The sequence below is a fragment of the Salmo salar genome, chromosome ssa13 (genome assembly GCF_905237065.1).
Source record: "Salmo salar chromosome ssa13, Ssal_v3.1, whole genome shotgun sequence".
NCBI lineage: Eukaryota > Metazoa > Chordata > Actinopteri > Salmoniformes > Salmonidae > Salmo > Salmo salar.
The window spans coordinates 48,242,553-48,258,385 of NC_059454.1; the positions used below are offsets into that span (position 1 = coordinate 48,242,553).

Below are 15,833 nucleotides of genomic sequence, written 5' to 3' on the forward strand. Positions count from 1 at the left end.
CATTGTGTGTGTATGGTGATTTATATGCTGCTGTGTTCTGTGCATACGTAATCATATAGCATGTGATGTATTCTGTATATTGTTGTCCATGCATCTGCAAGGAACATGTTTTATGCTTGTGTTCTCTGTGCTACAGAGAAAATTTGTTTGTTTAGGTTAGTTAGTTACAGTAGATATTGATATCTACAGTAGTCTTTCAGTGCTTTTGTATGAGAGCTCAATGCTGCTGTGGCCATGGAGGAGTGTGGGAGGAGGAAGAGGAAAAAACAGGAAATTGTCCTTGAAATAGCCTTCCTATTGGCCCAGGGGAGGAGGGGGGAGGGGACTCTACTAATACGTTAGGTCGTAGTGTTGCAGTATGTCGGTTTGTGAGACTGAGGGTGTGTCCACCTGGTTGTAACAGTGTCTGAGAGTCTGTCTCTTAGCTGTCCGTCATATTACACGTGTAGTAGGCTCCCTCCCTTTAGGTGGAATATATGGGTTTATTCTACAGGGTGTAGAGTGTAGTGTTCCTTGGTTGTGTTGATTGATTGGTTGAATTACTGATTTAAGTGGTTGATTTTGACAGAGATGCATATAGAACTGCTCCAGATGGAGACATTTACTGTATTTATAGATATTTTTCAGGTCGAATAGAAAGCTCCAAAACGTCTTTGCGTTATGGTCCTCTGGGTAGTTACAGGTAGAAATGTAATGTATAGAGAATAGGCATGCCATTTTTCTATTTTCAATCTGAACGTTTCACCCTGGCAGAAATGGCGGGCTGCTGAAATGTGTGGGAGGAGTTGTTCTGGTGATTTTGTCAGGTAAAATACTAGCAGTGTGAAAATATGGAGCAACTCTTAGAGGACAGTGGAAGTTGACTACAGAATAGAAACCTACCAGCCAACAGGCATAATGAGGTATAACAAATTGTTTTGATGCCCTTATGTTTTATTATCACTCATAATATGATGTATCTTTAAGTTTTCAACAGGCTCAAGCAAGCTGTTAACAACTCAGGATTATTGTAAGATGATAGTAAAACATTATGAGGGGTTCATACAGTACTGTAGGGACTTATTTAAAGTCTTATAATGACATTGACTAATTGTGTGATAATGGGGGTTAGCCTGGAGTATATGAGGGCCAGGCAGGGTCTCTGTCATATCGCTGTTACTGTATGCAGACATCTCATTGGCTAGTAGGAAAAGGAGAAAGTGAGATAATCAGGAATGTATTTTTAGTCAATGAAATTAAGTCCCTGGTCTGGGTGGGGCCACCATATATTTCCGGACGTTTCCCATAATTGGGAATTTGTTTGGAAATACTACAGGCTCTCATTATGGAATCCCAAGGGGGTTGGCCTGGAATTTTTCGATGGCTGATTTTTTTAAAACTGCAAATTCAAACCAGACTTCAATAACAATCCGTTTAACAAACCTATTGGTGTATCTCTTAAAATATTCAGGCATGGTCACTGTATTTCAGAATCAGATTATTGTACAAGCAGTTATCGTCTTTTCCTTTGGATTTTTCTGGTTCTTCAAAGACGGAAATGAATATGCATTAAAGGGACAATATGCGATTGATACGTCCATATTTACACTTTTAAATGAATGATATATAATAATAATTAGGTGTTTGCTTACATTTGTCCTATTTCACAGATGTACATTTTCTGTATTATACACATGTGAATTGGAATATTTTTTGGGGGTGAATATCACACTGCCCCTGAGACACCCTCAGAGAGTGGGGTCGTGGCCAGGGATCAGACATTATTTATGGCGACCCTGGAGCAATTAGGGTTAAGTGCCTTGCTCAAGGGCACATTGGCGGATTGTTTCACCTAGTCAGCTCGGGGAGTCAAACCAGCGACCTTTCAGTTAGAGGCGCAACACTCTTACCCGCTAGGCTACCTGCATTGATTTTCAAAGAATATAACATCATGAGCTTAGTTCAACTGTCATACCACATCAGAATCCACAATTCAAGCTTGTTTCACACTGTATAGCCTCAAAACATGGTTAAACCATTCATTTTCTACCATGAATGGTCAGTCCTTGCATCCATAGCCCTGTCTATCAATTTAAGAGTGGCTACATTTCTCCAGCCCTGTCTTAGATGATGCTGATCTTATTGTTTGAGCTGCAAATTGCCCTTTAAGGTGACTGTTGTTTATTAATGAACGTGGTAAACAACCACTCTAAATACTTGTCTCTCCCCCTGTTATTTTGTGGACGACCTCACACACTGACTGTAGCATCACTCTAATTTATTTAGAAGCCTTTCACCCCTCTGCGCCAGATGCCCAATAGATAAATAGATGTATTCGCTGTATTAGACATGTATTTCTCACTAACCAGTGATGGATACACTCACTAGGCAGCATGGTACAGAATAGGACATAACTTCACCGTCGGAATATTTGCTCTTTGGAGAATATTGATTGGCAGATGCCAGATTCAAGTTTAATTATACACTATAAAAATGGTATAAAGTGGTATGAAATGGTATAAGTATAAACGTTTAAAGTTGGCCTACATTTTCCGGCTTTTGCTATAGCACTTCTCCATTTGATTTGTCACATAGCTTACACTCTGCAGTACAGCAGGGCCTATGCTAGCTTGTCTCCTCACAGACCTAATCAAAACACACAGCTCACAACAAAAGACAAGGCTTCTTCTCCCTCCAAATGGAGCGCGCTAGCTGGCTTACTGATCCGGCCTTGTCAGGCTCGTTGTGTGAGCCTTTAGTTGAGCACTCGGCTGGGCCCTGGGAGTGTGAACAGACCCCCCTCTGTGTTGGATGAGGAGGGAGGAGGAGGGAGGAGGGGGTGGCGTTGAAAGCCCGGATGCGCTCAGGCGGAGGTTGCACCGGGCTCTCCAGTGGTCTTCGCACCACCTTCTCTACTCAGCGCCACATCCATGTCGCGTTTTCCCAGCAGCCTCAGCTGTGTACCACTGTGTCTCCGGGGACGAACGCTCTACCGCTAGTGCTAGCACCACTACCCCCATGCCTGGCTACATCAGGAGGAGATGTCTTAGAGAGAGAGAGAGAATGATAGGGAGGGAGAGAGAGAGATCACTGTACCGTACAATATCGGTTCTTAATGTTCAAGGCACTCCCTCCTTTTGTCCCTTGCTGCACATTAGTTCCTCCAAAAAAAAGCAGTCGACAGAGGAGGAGAGGCGTCAGAAAGAGAGAGAAACAGGGAATTAAATAGGCACAGAAAAATAGGCAACACTGACAGCTGTAGCAACTGTGCTACAGGGAGGGAGGAGGGGGAGGCAGGCAGAGAGAGAGGAAATAATTAAATAAATCACTGAGAGAAGAAGAGCGACGTCGGGGAGAGAGGACAGCGAGAGAGGAGGGGATGTAGCTACGTTTCCTTGCCGGTTTGACGTACACACCAGCCAGGATAATGTGCTGAAGGAGGCAGAAAGAAACGGAGGAAGGACACAGGTGAGCAATCTATCCATCGATCCATCTATCCACCGCTGACAATCGATTTGACGGCAGTGTCATTCTCTGGATTTTAGCTTGCATGTAATTTGTGTGTGCTCTTCCTCCATGGCTGGTGTGTTGTAGTTACTAGCAAGCTCATCCCCTCATGTGTTGGAGGCAGGCAGTGATTGTGTGCACTATAGATGCATGCTTCCTACTAGCCTTGATCGCTATCTGCTGGTGACTTTACCTGGCTTGTTTCCAGCAATAACGTTAGTCTTCCTCTGGGCTGGTGTGTCTTGTTGGCAGTCCCCTTGTTTTCTGAAAGGGTCTGGACCTGTTAGGGAGTGCGGCACTGTGTGTGAGAGAGCATGAGTGTGTGCGGTGGCGAGTGTGTGTATGCGCAGCAGTGTGTGTATGCGCAGCTGTGTGTGTCTGTCTACCTGGCTGTGCTACTCAGAGCTGCTGGGGAGAGGCGAGCGAGAGAACAGGGAAAGCGAAGCGTCTCCCTCCCCATCTCTCCATCACCACCACACCATCCGCCAACCGAGGCACAAAGGAACCAGAACTCCCAGATTAGGGCTCTTTGTAACCCGGCCGGTGGCTCTTCAAAGGAGAACTAAATGCATCCTAAAAAGGATGACGGTATGTGAGAAGTTACCATTTGATAAGGGGAAAAAGCAGACCTATCCAGATTGGTTTGAATGTGTGTTTTTTGTATTGTGCTTAACACCAGCACCACGAAGCAACCTGTTTGTCGTGCCTGTTCTGATTGGACTCAAGTTCTATGGCTACATATGTAAAGGCATTTTGTACTCTCCGGTAAAAGATAGGTTTGCTGTTGTGACTGCTGCTCTTGTGTTGGGGCAGAACAGAGCGTGGAGGGGTGATATTTGTGTGATTGCGTATTGTTCTGTGTAAAGAGGGAGGGTGGGGGTGAATCACCCCCCAAAATAGACTCCCTATCTGTAATTCACCCTCCTTCCTCCCCTAACAAGATAATTAGCCCATATACTAATAATGATTCTCATTGGCTAGTTAAGTGCATCCAGCACCCAAATAACAGGGCTTTGGGCAAAATGGGGGTTGGGGGGGTGGGTGTTAGTGTTTGTTTTTGCTCTGGGGGAGTGGTGGTGTGTGTGTGTCATTTAGTAGATGTAGCTAACAACAAGGCTCTCCTTTCTCCCGACTTCTCTCTCTCTCTCCGCTGATTATTGCGTTGCTCAAAACAAAAGGCGGATTGTTGTGGATGGTCAGGCAGAAAAAGGATACTTTTATAGTGTTTTTATGTGCATGTCTGGGTTGAAATTGTCTTTCTCGCTCTACTCAGCACACTCAGAGGGGTTTAGCTTTGACTAGTAGGGGAGAAGGCAGGTGGTCTATGTCACTGTTTCCAAACTCCAGTCCACCAGTACCCCTAACGGTACATATTTTTGTTGTGGCCCCGGACAAGCACACCTGATTCGACTTGTCAACTAATCATCAAGCCCTTGACAAGTTGAATCAGATCTTTTTGTCCGGGACTACAATTAAAATGTGTGCTGTCGGGGGAATTCGAGGACCGGATTTGGGAAAAACTGGTCTATGTGAATGTATGGGTGGAGCTGTAGCCTATATGTGTATGTGTATCTGTATCTGCGTGTCTTAAAGGATAGTTCACCCAAATTACATATTGGTTTCCTTACCCTCTAAGCAGTCTATGGACAAGTAATGACAGCAATCCATGCTTTGGTTTTGTTTACCTGGCCACTGCTAACATTTGTGGCACAAAAAGAGCACATTAAACCAAAGCATGTATTGTTGTCATACCTTGTCCTCCATAGACTGCACACAGGGTAAAGAAACCAATATTTAATTTTGTAATTTGGGTGGATTATCCCTTTAATGTAGTATATGTGTATATATGCTGTGTATGTATATATACAGGTGTAAAAAATTAACACTAAAATGACTATTAAATTGTTCAAATACTAAGCTATATTGTATGCTCCAATTTCTGGGGGAAATTGTTTTATTTTATACTAATACAATTGCTAAAAGAAAGAGATTTTGTAAAAAAAAATTGACACCCCTGTTTTCAATACCTCACCTTGCGAGGATAATGGCACTGAGCCTTTTTCTAAAATATTGAAAGCTAAGAGTCTATATTTTTGAGAAATGAAGGCATATGTGACTCACCAACTGGATTCGGTCTTATGTAACAAAATGTGAAATTGTGTTTTTTACATTGGATAAAAGTAGAGACTCAATGGTATGTCATACACTGCATTTGAGGAACAATGGGGAAGTAATTCTGCTTTGAAAGTTGATCCACTTGTAAACTCACTTTTGAGAAAATCACCTTTGAATGTTTTGGTATCTAGTGAAGAGCTCTGGCATCGTTCACACCCTCTTAAGCTTTAGCCCCACCCGTTTCGCTCTCCGAGCGCACACTTGACTCTCTGGCCGATGATTTGTTTACCTCTGCTGGCAACAATTTCATTATGCTTTTTTTGCAGACGTTTACTGACACCGGCCGTATTCAACGGGTGTTGTACACACGTCACGTAACATTAGCTAACGAGCCAGCCAGCTAATGTTAGCTAGTTAAACAACAATGAACAAAGTGCCAACAATGCCTATCATTAGGCTCTAATTAGAAAAGCAAACAGCTCTGGGAAACGAATAATAACCTCCGCTAGGGAGCCAGCTAGCTAACAGTACACTTTAGCTTAAGACATATAGCTAGCTAGCTAGGTAAACAATGAACCTAGCTAGGTTAACAACGTTTAAGATCACACACGTCTAGACTTTTACTGGTAGATGTTGTGTAAGACCCCTTTTCATCTGTTTGACCAGAAATCAAAGCCTTTACTTCTTCCAAATGTAAAAAAAAAAAAAAAAAAATGTATATATGTTTATCGAAAATTAGGAAGAAGTAAAGGCTTTGATTACATCAAATCACAATAATGGTCAAGTAAAGACCCCTGCCAACTGACATCAATACTTCTATTTAGTTTTTGAAAAATGATTTGCCTTCTATAAGTTTAAGAAACATTGCCTTGTAATTCCATTTGCAAAAACCCACATATCGTTAAGATATTTTCTAATTTCGTTCCCTCATGAGGAGGGAGGATAATGAAAGTTCATAGAAGTAACAAGTATTAATTATTAAGTGATTCAATTGAATCGGCTAAAATGGGAAATCTGCTACTGTTCTCCCTTTCACTGGCATACTGTTATGTTCAGATCATTACAGGTTTTTTGTCTTTGTCATCTGTTTTCAGCCTTGCTTTGACCACTAGTCTGGACAATCTCTTTCTCTCTTTCTCTCTCTTTCTTTCTCTCTTTCTTTCTTTCGTTTTCTTTCTTTCTTTCTTTTTCTCTTTCTCTCTTTCTCTCTTTCTTTCTCTTGTCTTCGACACCTACCCTCCTGTAACAAGCATCCTCACCCACTGAGCACCGACCGACACCTGACGTCCATGGACGATGAAAAGTAGTTACAATTTGGTCAATCGACCCTGGCCGGACCAAATCTCAACCAATCATAGATGTCGTCAATGTTTCACAAGTTTGGACAGCACATTATAGTACACAGTACAGTAGAGCACACTAGAGTAGAGCACAGTATAATGTACTGTACTGAATTCTACTGTGCTGTGTTGTACTCTACTATTACTGTGATGTCCAAACTCCACATTATAGTACACAGTACAGTAGAGCACACTAGAGTAGAGCACAGTGTACTGTACTGAATTCTACTATACTGTGATATCCAAACTTGTGAAATAATACCTAAATATGCAAAATAAGGATATTGCATATTTCTACCTTTGTGTATCTATTCAGGGTACATCATCATTTAGATAATTATATTAATATCCAGAATTATGCATTTCGGTAGAGTACAGATCAGGGATCCATGATGTAATTCTGTTACCAGATTTAAATCCACTTCACCTAGGTTTCATGTCATAGCTGACACCTCATTCCTTCTGCAGACATCTTTAATCTTAATTCGGAGCAGATATTTAAAGGGATACTTCGGGATTTTGGTAATGAGGCCCTTTATCTACTTCCCCAGAGTCAGATGAACTTGTGTATACCATTTTTTTATGTCTCTGTGTCCAGTATGAAGGAAGTTAGAGGTAGTTTCACTAGCCAATGCTAACTAGCGTTAGCGCAATGACTGGAAGTCTATGGGTATCTACTATTGGAACTTTGGTCAGATGACATGCAAGTAGAATTCTTTCGCCACTCACACCAGTGGTGGTTTGGCGTCGAAATGAGAATGAATAAGCAGAAAATAACCCCATACCTACTGTAAAATATGGTGGTGGATCTTTGCCAAAATAGACTAGAAGCAGGTTTGCTTACAACTGTGCTGAAATCTAATATGGAGGTGCAGCAAACCAATGTTGTCTGTTTTTAGTTGCAGTATCCATGTTCTAGTGCCACCTGAGTCCATCCGCTGTATCGATCTGTATGTGTCTGTGTATGTTGTTTATTGGTTTCACATAAGGTTACATTAGCCTCTCCATATACTGTAACTTATGGTGCACAGTCTATGAAATACTTTTTATGTATGACACAGCCCTTACACAGTACTCTAGCTGTAATTGGCTACTTTACACACAAAGTACACATGAAATACATATGATAGGCGCAATGGATCCACATCATGGGTGTTGATGACAGGTGTCATGTACACACGTTTTTACGAGGCCATCACTCAAGTCTCACCTGTACTGTCAAAGAATGGCTGCGCTTGGCAACCAACTGTGGATACTCAACCAGATCTAGTTATTACATAAGCAAGTACACCCTCAATTGTAATATTTAGTTTTTTTGTATAATTGTATTTATAAACATTTTATTTACAGCCTCTGTCTCAGACCATCATTTGCTGTAATGAAATGGTTTTGGTGCTCTGCTACTGAGTGATATTTAATGGTCTTGGCCAAGAAGGTAATGATCAATAATATCCATAGCGATATCCATGAGAATATGAATATCAATGCGGTATAATATGCTTTCCCAAATGTCTGTCTGTAGTCTTTTTTTTTGGCAAATCGCTGTTTTCTAGTCTTGTAATTATGTCTATGTATTAGATGGCTAATATTCATAATCATGTTCATGTCATGTTTGTGTTTTGAATTTGTCTAGTTCAATAATGTTTTACAGTTGAAGTCGGAAGTTTACATACACTTAGGTTGGAGTCATTAAAACTCGTTTTTCAACCACTCCACAAATTTCTTGTTATTAACAAACTATAGTTTTGGCAAATCGGTTAGGACATCTACTTTGTGCATGACACAAGTCATTTTTCCAACAATTGTTTACAGACAGATTATTTCACTTATAATTCACTGTATCACAATTCCAGTGGGTCAGAAGTTTACATACACTAAGTTAACTGTGCCTTTAAACAGCTTGGAAAATTCCAGAAAATTATGTCATGGCTTTAGAAGCTTCTGATAGGCCAATTGACACCATTTGAGTCAATTGGAGGTGTACCTGTGGAGGTATTTCAAGGCCTACCTTCAAACTCAGTGCCTCTTTGCTTAACATCATGGGAAAATCAAAAGAAAATCAGCCAAGACCTCAGAAACAAAATTGTAGACCTCCACAAGTCTGGTTCATCCTTGGGAGCAATTTCCAAATGCCTGAAGGTACCACTTTCATCTGTACAAACAATAGTACGCAAGTATAAACACCATGGGACCACGCAGCCGTCATACCGCTCAGGAAGGAGACGCGTTCTGTCTCCTAGAGATGAATGTACTTTGGGGCGAAAAGTGCAAATCAATCCCAGAACAACAGCAAAGGACATTGTGAAGATGCTGGAGGAAACGGGTACAAAAGTATCTATATCCACTGTAAAACGAGTCCTATATCGGCATAACCTGAAAGGTCGTACTTTTTGGAGAAATGTCCTCTGGTCTGATGAAACAAAACTAGAACTTGCAAGCCGAAGAACACCATCCCAACCGTGAAGCACGAGGGTGGCAGCATCATGTTGTGGGAGTGCTTTGCTGCAGGAGGGACTGGTGCATTTCACAAAATAGATGGCATCACGAGGAAAGAAAATTATGTGGATATATTGAAGCAACATCTCAAGACATCAGTCAGGAAATTAAAGCTTGGTCGCAAATGGGTCTTCTAAATGGACAATGACCCCAAGCATTCTTCCAAAGTTGTGGCAAAATGGCTTAAGGACAACAAAGTCAAGGTCAAGGAGTGGCCATCACCTCAATCCTATAGAAAATGTATGGGCAGAACTGAAAAAGTGTGTGCGAGCAAGGAGGCCTACAAACCTGACTCAGTTACACCAGCTTTGTCAGGAGGAATGGGCCAAAATTCACCCAACTTATTGTGGGAAGCTTGTGGATGGCTACCCAAAACTTTTGACCCAAGTTAAACAATTTGAAGGCAATGCTACCAAATACTAATTGAGTGTATGTGAACTTCTGACCCACTGCGAATGTGATGAAAGAAATAAAAGCTAAATTAAATCATTCTCTCTACTATTATTCTGACACTTCACATTCTTAAAATAAAGTGGTGATCCTAACTGACCTAAAACAGGGAATTTTTACGAGGATTAAATGTCAGGAATTGTGGAAAACTGAGTTTAAATGTATTTGGATGAGGTGTTTGTAAACGTCCGTGTGTAGATTGATGAGGGAAAAAAATCGATTTAATCAGTTTTAGAATAAGTATGTAACGTAACAAAATGTGGAAAAAGTCAATTGGTCTGAATACTTTCCGAATGTCCTGTATGCTATTTAACGCAACCGTTTTTGTGACAAAACTATCGGCAGAGTTGAAAATGCGATGGAAACACAATGAATTTTAGATTTGTATTCGTTACATGAAAACTTAACTGAAAAAGTACAGTTGTGCGCACTACGTCATCATGCACTGATTTTTATCCTCACAAGTCCATTTGGTGGAAACGCCACAAGTGAGAAAATGGGCATATTTTCTTTATGCGTATTCTAGAATATTCGCATGAAAATCTGTCGCCAATTGGATGGAAACCTAGCTACTGATGTCAATTCACTATAAAATACTGTCTATACAGCTTTCCGCTGTCATTTCTTCTATATGTCCCCCAAATTGGGAATAAATGTCTGCCTAGTAGTTGGAGTCTGGCTTATGCTCGAGTGAGCAGTCATGATTAAAATGGCTTCCCTTGATGATCGAGGATGTGACTTTGAAATGATAAGGATAAGCAGGACTCTACCTTTGGACTAGATTGAGGGCAAAGGAAGCCTTTGAAAGTCTCAGACTGTTTATAATGACTGTATTGGTCTGAATACATAATGTTTTTTGTTTTGGTTTCACTTTGCTATCCAATGATTTTTTGCAGATGTACATTGGAATACAGTGCAGGCTATCTAAAATATATGAACTATGTGTATATTGAATTCTTTGTTTTAGGAATTAAGCTATGCAGCATTACAAAATATGATTCTAAACCATTATAGCGGACGTTCTTATCCAAAGTCACTCACTGTCGTCAAATCACAGCATTAGCTACGGAGCGGAAGCAATATGTAAAGGAAGTTTGATGGATAACTTTAACTTTGCTGTGAGGTAGTTCAATACACAGGAACATTGTTAGCAGACCTTTTGAAGAGAGAAAATGGTAGCTGTGTGTTAGTCAGTGGAGGAATGAGCTGCACTCCCACACTGGCACTGTGTTCTCTTCACCTCTCCCTCTCCCACGCCCATCACCCTCTCTCCTCTCCTCTGCTCACTCTTTTCACAAACAGGCCTAGTTTCTTGTCCAGGGCAGCGTTTTTCCTCTTCTCGCACAGTGGAGAATACTATCTGTAGTTCTTTCCCTCTATTTTTGGCTATATTTCTCTTTATCTGTCTATCCCACGCTTTCTCCTTCTCCCCCTTCTCTGTCTGTCTGTAAGGACTCTATAGGATTTTGTGGAGGCCCATGCAGTAGCCTATACTGTCCAGTCTCTCCTTGGTGATTGCTACAATGAAGTGACTCGGAAACTGGATCAAGAGCAAACACCGCCCCAAGCAGCAGTAGGGGATGTGCAGTAGACAACCATCTCAAAATAGACAGGCAGCCAGGCGGGGAGACACACAGTCCTCCGTTATCCCTGCGTAAGCCACGTGTGGGACCCTCAACACAAATCTGAGAGTTCAGAAAGATGATATTATTTCAGCTGCTAAGAGGTGATTTGGTCTCAAACACAAACACGTCGAGAACATTTGAAACGGCAATAATCCAGCTGCTCTATATTTGGTTAAGCAGGAATCCATTATATAAGCCACCCCCCCAAAGATCCTATTGAATATTAATGGACCCTTACATCTGGTGGGGAGTAGCCCAACTGAGCAGACGTGTGCTTTGATCTTAGAAAGAAAAATCTAAATGGGCTGATATCAGGGCCTGTATTTTAAGTGTCTCCGAGTATGAGTGCTGATCTGGGATCAGTTTTCACTTTTTAAATGAGAATGAGTAATAGGGGAGACCTGATCCTAGATCAGCACTCCTACTCTGAGACGCTTTATGAATACATGCCCTGATGTATGATGTGAGCAAAGGAACGGAGAAGGTTAAATCGCTTTGTAAGGCTACAGTCTCTAATGCAATCTCAGGCTGCTTTGTTGAAGAGAGTATCACTGTGATTGTCACACCAATCGAAGACACTCCAGAGTGTTCCTGTGATTACCTTTGAAGATCTGATAGATCGCCTACCTCCGACACCCAACAAGGACAAAATTATGCAAAGGAGGAACAATTCAGACTAAGTATGTCTCAGGTTAAAGACAAGGCATCTGAACGGTCTCTTCCATGCACCAGGAGCAGAGTAGGGCAACCCATAGTTAGATATGTATTTTATATGGTTGGGTAGTGTTGAAGGAAAGTATTCAGACCCCTTTACTTTTTCCACATTTTGTTACGTTACAGCCTTATTCTAAAATGTATTAAATAAACAATTTTCTCATCAATCTATACACAATACCCCATAATGACGAAGCTAAAACAGGTTTTTAGAAATGTTTGTATTCAGTACCCTTTACTCAGTACTTTGTTGAAGCACCTTTGGCAGCTATTACAGCCTCGGGTCTTCTTGGGTATGATGTTACAAGCTTGGCACACCTGTATTTGGGGTGTTTTTCCCATTCTTCTCTGCAGATCCTCTCAAGCTCTGTCAGGTTGATGGGGAGCGTTGCTGCACAGATATTTTCAGGTCTCTCCAGAGATGTTAGATCGGGTTTAAGTCCGGGCTCTGGCTGGGCCACTCAAGGACATTCAGAGACTTGTCCTAAAGCCACTCCTGCGTTGTTTTGGCTGTGTGCTTAGGGTTGTTGTCCTGTTGGAAGGTGAACCTTCGCCCCAGTCTGAGGTCCTGAGAGCTCTGGAGCAGGTTTCCATCAAGGATCTCTCTGTACTTTCCGCCGATCCTTCCTGACTAATCTCTCAGTGCCTGCTGCAGAAAAACATCCCCACAGCATGACTCTGCCACCACAATGCTTCACCGTAGGGATGGTGTCAGGTTTCCTCAAGACGTGATGCTTGGCATGCAGGTCAAAGAGTTAAATCTTGGTTTCATCAGAACAGAGAATTTTGTTTCTCATGGTCTGAGAGTCTTTAGGTGCCTTTTGTCAAATTCCAAGCGGGCTGTCATATGCCTTTTACTGAGGAGTGGCTTCCATCTAGCCACTCGACCATAAAGGCCTGATTGGTGGAGTGCTGCAGAGATGGTTGTCCTTCTGGAAGGTTCTCCCATCTGTACAGAGGAACTCTGGAGCTCTGTCAGAGTGACCATCGGGTTCTTGGTCACCTCCCTGACCAAGGCCCTTCTCCTCCAATTGCTCAGTTTTGCCGGGCGACCAGCTCTAGGAAGAGGTGGTTCCAAACTTCCATTTAATAATAATGGAGGCCACTGTGTCCAATCAATTGAATTTACCACAGGTGGACTCCAATCAAGTTGTAGAAACATCTCAAGGATGACCAATGGAAACAGGATGCACCTGAGCTCAATTTTGAGTCTCATAGCAAAGAGTCTGAATACTTATGTAAATAAGTCATTTTGTTTTTCCTTTTTAATAAATGTGCAAACATTTCTAAAAACCTGTTTTCACTTTCTTGTTATGGGGTATTGTGTGTAGATTGCTGAGGATTTGTTTTTATTGAATCAATTTTAGAATAAGGCTGTAACGTAACAAAATGGGTAAAAAGTCAAAGGGTCTGAATACTTTCCAAAGAAACTGTATGCATTAGGGTTGGGGTCAATTCCATTTCCATTCAGTCAGTTCCACGTTATTTTCATAGAGAATCATTGATAAAATGTGGAATTTGAATTTTAGTTGATCATCTGACTTGACTGAATTGGAAAGTGATTGCGCCCAACCCTGGTATGCATACGTATAAGCAAGGGGGTTGTAAAGGGTTTAAAGAAGCTGTGCTGCCAGTCTGAACTATTACCGGGCAAGTAACATCATAATCATCTTCTCCATCATTTCCCCTCAATGAGCACATTGTTTCATACGATTCCCCCTTTAATAATCACTGGGTAATTCAATTTTTCTGTCGAGGTCACCCCACTCGCTTCTCCTCTCCTCCCTAGCACAGCTTAATTTAGGGGGGGGGGGGGGCAAGAACAGAGTAGAGCAGACACCACTCCCATCCTCATACACAGAGAGTCTCTCTCTCTCTCTCTCTCTCCTCCCAATAGGGGGTCTAGGAGGTCAGGTGCATGAGAGGCTTGACTGGGGACTTTTCTCTGTGACAGTGGGGGAGGGGTTTCTACTGGGCACAAACTGGTTGAATCACTGTTGTTTCAACGTAAATGATCAATGTATTGTGATGTGGAAAATACATTATATATTTTTTTTAAAGTAATCATGCTAACCACATTTCGACAGAGACAAACCTTGGATAAAATATATTGAATTTGTACCTTTAAAACAACGTCAGCTTTTCAACGGTATATCCATTATCAGAAAAAAAAACAATAGGCTGGTTAGGACCTACTAGAGAATTGATGAATCTACAGCTACCTTTAAGACAAGCCAAGTCCAAATTAAATGTGACCATGCTTTATCAATCATCAATGATGCTATTTAGGCCTATACTATATAAACAGCAATTGTTTGAATTCAACCCAGAATTCAAGACAGTACAATAGGCCTAGGATTTCAAGCTCTGTTTGATTTTAAAATGTAATGATGTTTAGTGATATTGAATTGTTTTTGGTTGTCGATGCAACCAAATATCAACATTTGAAGGAGATGTATCTTCTGTTTGGATAGTTCCATCTGTGCCACGGACTTAGTCTGGCCTTAATTCCAGTTTGTCTACAAATTAAAAATGTATATGTTGGATTCACATAACCATCTCAACCAAAAGTTTAAGGATAGGACTAAAATCAAATCAAACTTTATTTAAAGTGCATTTAAAGTTTGATTTAATTTAGTCCTGTTCTAAAACTTAGATTTTTGGTTGAGATGGAGACGTGAATCCAACATTTCTAATATTATTTTGTTAAAAAACTGGAATTAACGCCAGACTAAGTCAGTGGAACAGATGGAACTATCCAAGCAGAAGATACATCTCCTTCGATTGCGTTGACAACCAAACACAATTCAATATCACTTTTGAAACACAGTAAATAGCCTATTAACTTGTCGACAAGTTAACAAATGATATGTTGGATTCATGTCTCCAACTCAACCAAAAATAAGTTATAGAATGGGATTAAGCCAGTGGTAGATCAGATGGAACTATCCAAATAGTGTGGATATTTGGTTGCATTGTCAACTAAACACTTCAACATTGCTTTTATAGTACAGTAAATAGCCTAACGTTAAGGCTATCTTACAAACTAATGTAACATTCAACCTTAAAATGAGTAACACATCCATGGCCACATTTTGAGGTTACTGTAACTATACAGTTCTTATGTAATTTTATGTAATTTGGTTCTGCTATTAGATGAAGCACAGTGATATCACATTCAATTGTTGTATAAATAAACACATATCTGCCATTGGATTCCCATTGGAATTTGGTTGTGCTTTTAGATGGTTGAAGGCATAGTGATAACACATTGGAAATTCAACCAATTTTTGACTGTCTTTTTGAGTTCTGAATAAAAGTTGTAATCTCCTTGATCAACGACTCAACCAGATATTACCCAATTATCCACGTTGAAATGATAGCGTGCCCAGTGGGTTGGTACCACCAGGCCTTGCCTTCATACAACCCAATTACTCTCAGCAGCCCATTGCGTTGCTAGCTAGTAGCCATTCATTCCTTATCTCATTTAGCAAATGCATGCACTTACAGCCAGAGCCCTTTACATGTTAAGCCACCTACAGCCAGAGCCCTTTACATGTTAAGCCACCTACAGCCAGAGCCCTTTACATGTTAAGCCACCTACAGC

The 15,833-nt window shown here is 41.1% G+C and overlaps 1 protein-coding gene across 2 annotated transcripts in view; it reads left to right on the plus strand.

Annotated features, from left to right (window-relative positions):
• LOC106567356 (protein kinase C zeta type) overlaps positions 1 to 15,833 on the plus strand; it is a 135,997-nt gene that overhangs the window by 29,830 nt on the left and 90,334 nt on the right. The window contains exon 1 of one of the 2 annotated variants that reach the window (XM_014136506.2): positions 2,829 to 3,447. The exons of the other annotated variant lie outside the window; for it this stretch is intronic. The gene's annotated coding sequence lies outside the window, so the exon portion shown is untranslated. Of the gene's footprint in view, positions 1 to 2,828; positions 3,448 to 15,833 lie in introns of those variants that run through there. 2 annotated transcript variants of the gene reach the window in all.